This window comes from Hesperophylax consimilis, chromosome 1, assembly GCF_061612785.1.
Source record: "Hesperophylax consimilis isolate HC1 chromosome 1, BYU_Hcon_1.0, whole genome shotgun sequence".
NCBI classification, from domain to species: Eukaryota; Metazoa; Arthropoda; class Insecta; order Trichoptera; family Limnephilidae; genus Hesperophylax; species Hesperophylax consimilis.
Genome location: NC_142836.1, coordinates 39671424 through 39682024, shown reverse-complemented (window position 1 = coordinate 39682024; position 10601 = coordinate 39671424).

Here is a 10601-nt window from a genome sequence, read left to right as displayed (position 1 = left end):
CGCTTAAATATAAAATATCTTTTTACGTATTACATTACTTAAAAAAATATATGCATTAATAATAAATACAATAATTAATTCGTCAATGTTAATTTAGCGTTGAAATTTTTAACTTTGATGTCATTTTATTGTCTATGAAAGTGGGCATGGCCACTTATGATAATCAACAGTAAAGATGTTTGGAAACAGGCGAATCGAACGTTACTGAATAAATCACTTGGCTGATCGGACCCTGAGATTGATCGTTCGAAATGTTGGGAACAACGACCGTAAGTATCGATTCGAAATATTGAAGTAGATTAAGGTAACCACGTATAATCTGTGGATTCCATAACTACACACGTAGAAATGTCATTTTTCTGATTTGTACTTTTTATATAAGTTCAATGGAAAAGTAATAATATCATAATTTCAAAAGTAAATATCTACACCTAGAAAAGAAGTTGATTATTAGATAGTATCTAACATTGACGGAAAACTTTAAAAAAATTATATCGAAAGTCTATTAAAAAATAATGAGTTGACGATATTTATTCACAGCAGAGAGCCTTTCATCGCACGTCGCTTTTACTGAGAACATTTTCCCGTGTTTTTCTTTATTTCTCTAGAGCTTCCGCCAGACTTGCGAGGTCGGGTGTAAATGGTGACTGAGGGGAGGAAGTGGGAAGCCGGAAGCAGGAAGGTGGTTGAATGGAAGAGATCACATACGTACCCTCCAATACACTAAAGGCATTTGATATGCGTAGGTACACGGTGCAGGCCTACCATCTTATACCAATCTATGAACTGAATCAGTACAAAGCTCGGTTTTCATCACCGCAGTCGAGTATTTTTTGTCAGTTGGGGGTGATTTTTAACCCCATTACCCCAGCACGTAAAGCATGTAAAGCATGTAAGGGGCTACTCCTGCTGCTACTTGATACTGTCGTGTCAAACGCCTTATGTGGGAAAAACACTGTGATCTGATTAACTATACGCGAGCAAACATTTTGTAAGTATAATATTATTTTCTAGTTTACCAGAGATGTTTTATGTCAGTTGGACGTGAATATAGCATGGGTTTGATGAAATAAGTTTGAATGCAGTACAAATGAGATCTCTGAGGCATATGTTTGAAACCATGTGTCTAAAGTCGTGTTGCAAATAAGGAGATCCTGTGTAATTAACAATAATAAGAAAGGGACTCTAGATTATTTGAATGCGCAGAACGAATGAAAGGAAAAAGGGGAGGCCGGAGACGCTCCAGAAAGACGTGATACGTTAAGTAAATCAAATATCTACTTAAGTCAAATTATGGCAAGAGTCCATTATGAGTATATAGAGTAGGTTAACATATGAGACGAGTGTTCATCAAGAAAGAGCTGTGTGACATGTTATCCTATCTGCTTACTCCGGGAGTATGTAGTTACCATTCATAAATCTTATTTATAATAAGCCATATTCTAAAACTTCCGGTAATTGTTTGGTTTCGGTTGCCTCCTCGTACTTTTTAAAATGTCTGCTCAGAAGATTCACATTTCTGAGTACAAACTGCCTATTGTTTTATATTATTTTTTTAGTTTTAATATTCTTGTTTTGTCCTGTCCTGCTGTTATTATTGTTCTAAGTTTTGTCATCACTATGTATAAACAGTATATTTAGTTGTATAATATTAGATCTGTATTGGGTAAGGCACACTGCAGGAATAATTTTAAAAACATGACTAATAATACTAAATTACCGTTTGTTTGTTATATATAAAATAAATAAATTGCTTCTTCCAAATTATAAATGGTATTATTCATTCACCTACTCTACTGCAACACATTCCCTTCAATATCTCCTCGCAAAGACTCAGAAATAATGAACTGCTCTTCCTCAACCATCATTCGACAAATTATGGATATTATTCACCATTGTCCAGAATGTGTAGACTGGTCAATTCAAGTCAAAACCTTAACTTTTTTGGGATAAGTCTGATTGATTTTTGCCAGTCGCTAAACAAATGACGGAATATTATAAGTGTCCTGTGGTCCTGACCCACGGCGTAGTCTTGACTTGATTCGACTTGTCACTTTATTTTCTTATATTACCTATATCTGCCATATGTCTTTGCTTTCATGTACCTACATTTGTCTACTCCTGTATTCATTTCATTTTTCATTTTACTGTATTCGGGTTATTATTTTGTAATTTGGACGATGTCCGTTAATAAATAAATAAATAAATATAAGCGCACTTGAAGTGAAATGACACTAAACTGCGCTATATAAATGCCATGTTATTATTAGTATTATTATTATTATTAGAATGTCATATTATTTTTCTAGATAACCTAGAAATAACAGGTTCATTTATTATTTAGGCATGAAAGAACTAGTAGGTTGGGTTACTACACAATGAGGATACTGAATACCAAAGTAATATTTATATTTCAGCCCAAAAATAAGGTGCTCCCGAAATACATGTTTAAGAATGTAAATTTTTATTTAGAAATACATGACTACCCCACGAGAAGCCGTAGATATTTTAGACTTAAAATAATCTATATTTTAAAGAATCTAAGATTTTCAATAAACTACCGACAGATGTTAAAGACACTAAAAGCCTTGCTGCTTTTCGTGGATTATGATGTAGTGTAAAGTGTGCCTAAATGCTATGAGTTTTTAGTAGTTAGTAAAGGTTTATACAAGATATAAAAATGGATTTTTTTATAACTAAATAAAAACGTACAAAAAAAGTTTAAGCTAAGATCAAGAACAAGCTCATACCTAACTATTTACCTTCCTAAATATCAAAATCTAAGGTAAGTACCTAAGTTAATTAACAAAATAGAATGTGTATGTAGGCTATAATGGGAAGAAGACAGTGCGGATTCTTCTTATCGCAACTTTCTTTCTAATAATTCCTTCCCTCTACCTTCTACAACACATCGCATCTCTAGGAAAATGGACACCTTTAGAAAGCGGTTCGCCAAAGGGCCGCGCACAGTAGCACGGAGAAGCCCAAAAAGGGGCAATAAAGAAATTAGACAAAAACACACAAAAGTCAAACACTGCTTTCAAAAGTTGCCGCAATGCATCTAATAATATTGTTTATACGTGCAATTCCGTGATGGCCGTAAAATTTTATAGGCACGCTTTAAAACAGGAGTTGTAAATAATGCATCGCGGCCCATGTGCTGCTGTCTGTATTTATTTTGGTACGGCGGTACATCAAACGGGGTCCTGGGACAAATGCTAGTCTCAGCAAACTGCAACGTTCTCTTTCAACTCTTCTTTGTGACTTCTGAGGAAAATGTAAAACGTTACAGATGTTGTCTTCAAAACTGTTATCAAATATCAAATATCTGAAAATAAATACGATAAAACATCCAGATAACACGAGCAATGAACATGTTTCAAAATACACCTGTCATCGTGAATTTTAAGAAATTTTATTTTACTTATTTATTTGACTTGCCACCGCTGAAAGGTGTTCTTGATTGCAGTTAGAGAGTAAAACAATTATAAAAATATTTGCTTACGAATTTTCAATAGTCTGAAAGTCCTGTTTTCGCATAATATCTTTAAGTAATTTTAACTAATTTATATATTACTATGCCATTAATATTACAAGTCTGATATGTGTTGAAGAAAGTGATTAGATAGGTGACGGATAGAGGATTGACACAAAAATATGCCACACGCAAGTATATGGAAGAAATAGTAGGTTACGTCTCATACACACCACGATCAAGTAAATTAAATACTAAATCATGTCAAAAGTCAAGTAAAGAGTGTGCTCCAAGGCTGAAAAGTGTGGCATTCCAATCTATTTATATGTAAGTACATACCTACGTAATTATCATCTTCAAAAATATACAATAGGTAATATTAAATACATGATAATTTGGCAGCTATAGATACTGCAAAAGAGCAATACTGCGTTATTTTATCAACTAAATAACTTATTACACTATCATCGAAGAAGAAGATACTACGGATATATCTAAAAAATATATCTAAAGAAGATACTACGGATATATCTACGGATAATCATAAACATGAAACAGAACAAGACACAAACAAATAAAAAGGTGATAGTCGCCACTCGGAATCGAACCAAGAATCTCTGATTTACCGGGACAATGCCTCAACCGAGTCTTGTATTGACGGGTTTAACCGTCAAAGTTGTTTCAATAAAATTAGCTTACATAGTATATATCTACATTTTTACCATTGATTAAATGAGTATTACGGTTAAAAATGGAATTGCAGGCCGTTTCCGGATATTTTTTTAGAAAATTCCCAATATATCAAAACACGTGTCATGCACCTACATTTTCTTTGAAAAAATGTAATGACGAAATGCGAAAATAATACGATTTTTATGAACACGTGTTCATGATCGTGACAATCCATTGATATTTTACTAATAGTTTATCAGGAAACCTATCAGTTCGTTACAATTCATTAAAGGCCTGCCATCCCTTTTTAACAAGATAACGAATAATTTAAAGAGATTCTTCATAAATTATCAATTTTTTTTACTAGTAAGTTAGTTCTGTGAAGGCTCAAATCACAAAAGCTACACTTCAAAATTGACTTCAAATGTGACGCAGATTCACCAGTTTTCCGCTTGTAAGTACTACGAGTTTCTAGACACCATGTATATACAATTTTTTTTTTCTTAATTTATATCAATATTTTTTCTATATTACGTTGTGTTCTGAAAAATAAATAGAGCATATTCTTCCCCAAGTTATTAGGATGTAGACATCCATATTTTAATCGATGTAGGTTTATACATACACAATTTCTACATTAAAAACAAGATAATTACGTAAGTTTGGGTACTACAAAGATCAATTCCGCGTTATTTTATCAACTAATCAGTTTTGTGTATACCTACATGTCAACCATTATTTAATTGATAAACAATAACAAAATCGTAACAGTAATTATTTCTAAATTGTTATTAAAATAGTTGCTTAATATTATCAATAATTAAGAGTAAAAAATGATACATTATTTATTATATCTAATAATATTGTGTTCGTGATAAATTTGTAGCTCTAAGATCTCTAGTATTTTAGTTTCATTGCAAAACGTCCCTGTAGTGATTTATTCAATAAAAACAGTGCTATAAAAGTTGTTATTTTGATTATTATTATTTTCTGCCTACCTATTCAACGTAATCGCGTGGTTGTTAGTTAATCACAGAATTAAATATTTTTTATCAATTGTGTATCCACAATGCTATCGTCTTGTCACACTAACGATAATTATAAATGCAATCGTTTTAAAATCGTATGTTCCAGGAGCTCTGATTTTTAAAATAGTGTTATGTTTAAACTGAACCACATTTAGTATCCCCTGCCTGGGAAAGGGGCGCTTTGTTCACTCGTTATAGCCCCCTATATAGTTTTATTGGCACGGACCTTTCTCTTATCAGAACCTAAACTAGATGAAGTCACTCAAAACCTTCTCAAAACTCTACAAGTGACGTCGCAGCCATACCCTAATATAGTTCTATATTGCTCTATATAACGTGCCCCTAGGGGCTGTAGTCCCTCGGCACGTAATTTAAGGGTAGTTAGCTTTTTCACGAGTTTATATGGCTGCTTTATGACACTGTTCAATTACGGTTAGGCTTCTGAAATAATGTTAATATTCCGAAAAAACATAAAACAAAAAATGCCGAAATATTCATTTTATGATTAGAAAGATCAGGAAAATAGAATTGCAATGAACTTGAAAAAATATTAATATGCTTTATTTTAAAATTACAACCTGGTGATTAACTAAAGCATATACTTTATTTCTTAATATAATATACACACCTATATTGAACAATCAACTACTAGAGTGTTCTAATGGCCATGATTTAATGAAATCTAGAAGCAAAAACTAGAATTATGTATGTATCGAGGTACTGTGAAAATTTTCGAAATTCTTACGATTTTTAAATTAAACAAAAAATATATCTGGGTGCCTGAAATATGTTAAATTTACAAGTACTATCTACTTAGGTATCAAAAAATATATTTTAAGCATCTAGAAAAGAAAATAACAGTAATTGCAAACCTTTTGTATTTACATTTGTCAAAATGCGTAAGTGCAGTAAACACGCAAATTCTTGTCTACAAATAAACATTTATCATATTTATAATAATGTTATTTAACATCATCGCATTCCGTAAACACAAAGGACAAGGTACCTTCATAAAATATTTTTATTTTTATTTAGTACAGGTTATTACTGTACATACATATTTGAAAAATATTTTGTTTGTCCAACAAGGAGAAAATCACGTTTCCTAAAACGTGATTTTCTACGACGTCCTAACAAGCAAAATTTAAATAAATTGATATACATATTTTGAAGAGCTAAAAATAAAAAAAAAGAGAAGGAGAGGAAGAATAAATAATTAAAATAGATTATATCCTGAAGAGTTGAAGTTTGGTTACCAACTTATAATAATAATAATAATACCGAACGATTAGTCATAATAGACCCTATATAGTTTTACATGACAAAATTTAAAAAAATAACTTATATCATTGATGTCGCTATGCCAAATTCCTCTAATATTCAAAAATTAGTTTGTGAAAAAATAAGAAAATACACAGATTTAGGAAATGAGATTAAAAGAATTTGGCATTCTTCGACTATAAAAATATTACCATAATGTTATTTCGGCTACTGGTATTATACCTAGCTCTCTCATTCAAAATTTAGGCGTATTAGATCTGTCAATTTTTTTTTATTTATCAGGCAAACTTTTAAATACATGTAGAATTACGAAAGATTTTTTTAAATATTTATATTCAGGGATCAGTAGGATTTATAGGTCCAGTTAGGAGTTCTACCGAGCCAAACCCTCTGATATGAAAATATCTGGAGTCGGTGAATTATTTTATTTAGTTAGTATTTTTATTAGTTGGTATTATGTATGAGATATTTTTTTTTGTTTCTAGGTTCACTTAAAATAAGCACTAGGATTTTTCGCACTCTATCTTAGTATGTCATAGAATAAATTATTTTTAATATAATCAGATTGTTAGTAAAATATTCATAAGCGATACAAGTGGGTTTCTGATAATAATCGAGTTATGTTTATTAAAACAAAATAATAGTTCTTTATATCGGAATTGTGCATTTCAGGTTAATATATATTTTTATCTACCTATCTTGTCCTTATATTAAATCATGTTAGGAAAATTTGAATGTATTTATTGAAAAACAAATAATATTATTAAATAAATACCAGTTATTTTTCTCAACCATTTCCATCCTTTCAAGTTTGTCTGAAAATTAAATCGTCATTCATAAAAGTTCGCCCATCATAAAATTTCCCGAGTCAGAGGTAACACAGTACCTCTTTCCCTCGACGCTCGCCGGCCGACTGAATCCTGGTAACCACCCATCCCTCGACCTCCCAGGGCCGGTGGAGGGGGTAAACCAAAACCGCGTACGCCATTGGCCAAACCCCAAACTGACTCTTTCCGCACCCGCATCATGATGCCTGTCTCCCTCACCCCAGAGCACTTTCATCGGGGAAAAAAAGGCACTCGCTCTCGCTCCCTCTCCGTCAGTTTTCCTCTTTTTTTACAGTCATAGCGTGACGTGACCAAGCCACGAAACGGTCTGTGACGATGTGTGGTGGTGTGCGTGTGGCGATATGTTGCCATAGTGTGCACTACATTTAGACGTAGTCGTAGGTGTAAATTGCATGTGTGTCTGTATGTGGTGGTAGGACATATTAACGGGTGTTGGTCTAGAATTTCACACGTGTGTCCACGTGTGAGTGGGCCAGTTTTGTGTGCCGCGTGTAATAAGGCTGTCAGGATTAAACACCAACATGAAGGTTTATTTATTCCCAGATCGATGAAAAATCACATCAATCCAGTTGGCGGATGTTCACGCCTGAATGTCGAAAAAAACATTTTAATAGTTGTGTCGATTTCATACACAGAATCTGGACCAGAAAGAATTGAATTCTATTTTAAAAGAATGTTATTGAAAATTAATTACACTGCTCGCAAAGCCAAAAGATTTTTTTTTATTTGTTATGTAGATTTTCTCTAATATTCAAAGAAACTTAAATTCACACAAATACACCTTTCTAAAACGCATATACGAACATTATAAATCTCTTTTACAAATACAAATTACCGACGAGTTAAAACCTTATTTACCACTATTATCCTTGAAATTCCAATTAGGATAATCAAACTAATATAGGTGAAGGTGTCTAATGATGTTTTCAGATTCAGATCACTAAACATAAACAAGTCGTTAAAAACTTTATTAGATTTTTAGATACTTACTTGCAATACTTTAAGTAAAACGCGACCATTTATAAATCAACGAGAATGCGATAAAAAAACTTGTAATACATCATTACTACGCGGAGAAAACTTGCTGATATAAAATATTGCTAATTAATTAAGAATATTTTCAAATTATTCGTAATCTTGTTTAAAACGGGATTGCAGGCTATTAAAGAATCAATTTATAGGTTTCCTAATAAACTTTCAGTAAAGCACAAATGTGTTATTTTAGCATTTCGTCATATATTATAAGGACACTCGCAGGTGTGTCCGATATATTATGAATGTATGTACTAAAAGTTCATTAGGAAACAGGGTCTTAATATATCAGCAATACTGATTTTTCTCCGTGTCGATACATGAAAAAATGCGATGAAAACGGTAGTTTCCCATGTTAAATGACCTTATTAACTCTATAAAAACATATTCCTAAAAGCTCCAACAAAAGACAAATTTCTAAACCTTCATAACTTGTTGGGGCACGCGGCTTGAGTCTTGTTTGGCTATATTTTGTGCTGAATATTGACGACATTAAATGTGTTATTATAATGTGACGTACTAGATATACGCCAATATACGACAAAAAAAATTTCAACATACACAAAATAACACTAACAGACCAGTTAGACAAGCGTACAAAGAAAACATAAAAACTTTGACAGTAAATTCAAGCTTTAGACAAAGACACTACGAATACCATGCTATAAAAGCTTTCAACAGTGTAAAACTTGAAATTAAAATTGAGGAAAGCAAAAATAAGTTCTCACACAAAATTGCAAAATGGATTAAAGAACAAAAAAGACAATATTACCAAAATTTCATAGCATAAAATAAAAATAAAACCTACTCGTAACACATAAAACCATAAATACACATCACTCACAAACACACAAGATTATATTTTAAATGTACTATTTTCTCTTTAAATGTAATATGTAGATTATGTTTTCATATTATAAAATGAAGGCCTCAGCGCGGGCAAGCCACCCAGTGAGGCCTACATTACTTGAAAACTTTGAAATGTAAAAAATATTGTACCAAATAAAAAAATGAGTCTTCATCCGCAGGTCTAACACTGTTATTATCAATTGACTGGTTGTTTCGGAGAATTTGAACAATTCTTCAAATTTCAAAGTTAATTTTCAAGTTCTTTGAAAGATTTTTACAAGTTTTGTTATTACTTCAGTTCTGTCAAGCAACTAGCCTATGATGATATAATACTAGAACTTGAATAAGACATTCACAGAACCCGAAAATGAACGTTGAAATTTGATGAATTGTTGAAATTTTGCGAAACAACCCATCCTTAGGTAACTTTTTTTGTAATAAAAAATAAGCATAATTTAAATTTAATATACGTAGTACCCATGCAAAATCATGAATTTTTGGTTTTAAAATTTGATAATAAAATTATTTGAGAAGTAAATTTCTTGGCCTTGACAGTCATTTTTTTATAAGTAATTTTATAAACCCAGAAAAAATGTAGGCCTATAAAAACTGCTTTAAGGTTAAAAATCTCCTACTTAAAAGCCCATTGTCGGTTATGGTTTTACTGTATGATGTGGCAAATTAAGTCCTATAGAAAATGATAAAAACATTTAAATATTTGTGCCTGATCTTCGCGAAATAAATAAAACACCCTTTATGGGGATGTTTTTTTTTTCTATTCATTATACATAAGGAGTGTTATTGTTAGCCGCCTGATTTCAAATGTTACACAAAGTGGTGCATCGACTTAATATTGGTTTTTTTACTGTTCTATTTAATGTGTGTTCTTTTTGAATTACAATAAAGAATTTTTAAGGGCAATCAGTATTACCTTTTATTGAAATTACCCCCGCTTAAACAAATTTCAAAACACAATAATTATTCCTAACATAATAAATAAATCAATTAAAAAATACAGAAATACTTCAAAATCTTACACAAATGTTTACTAATTCATCGCATCTCTAAATCCTCGTATTCTTCGCCAAATTTTAGTGCATTTTAATGCGCGTATTTTTGATTTTTTCCGCTCATTAATCATAACGAATTTATGTTAGGAAATCGTTGTAAATGACCTAGCCGGTAGCCGAATATGGTTGGGAATTATTCTTAAGTAAAAGCCAATAAGTTCCTTATCTACATTTCAGGTAAACATTGTCCATACGTAGTGGGATTATCTTGTTAAGATTCAATAAACTAAAGGTATGTTTGTTTTCCATTCTATCAATATTTATGGTTTGTTCCTATTATTCAAGGGTGATTACTGAGAAGTTATTTCCCCAAATTGGAATATTTTATTTACCGTTCAGTATTTAT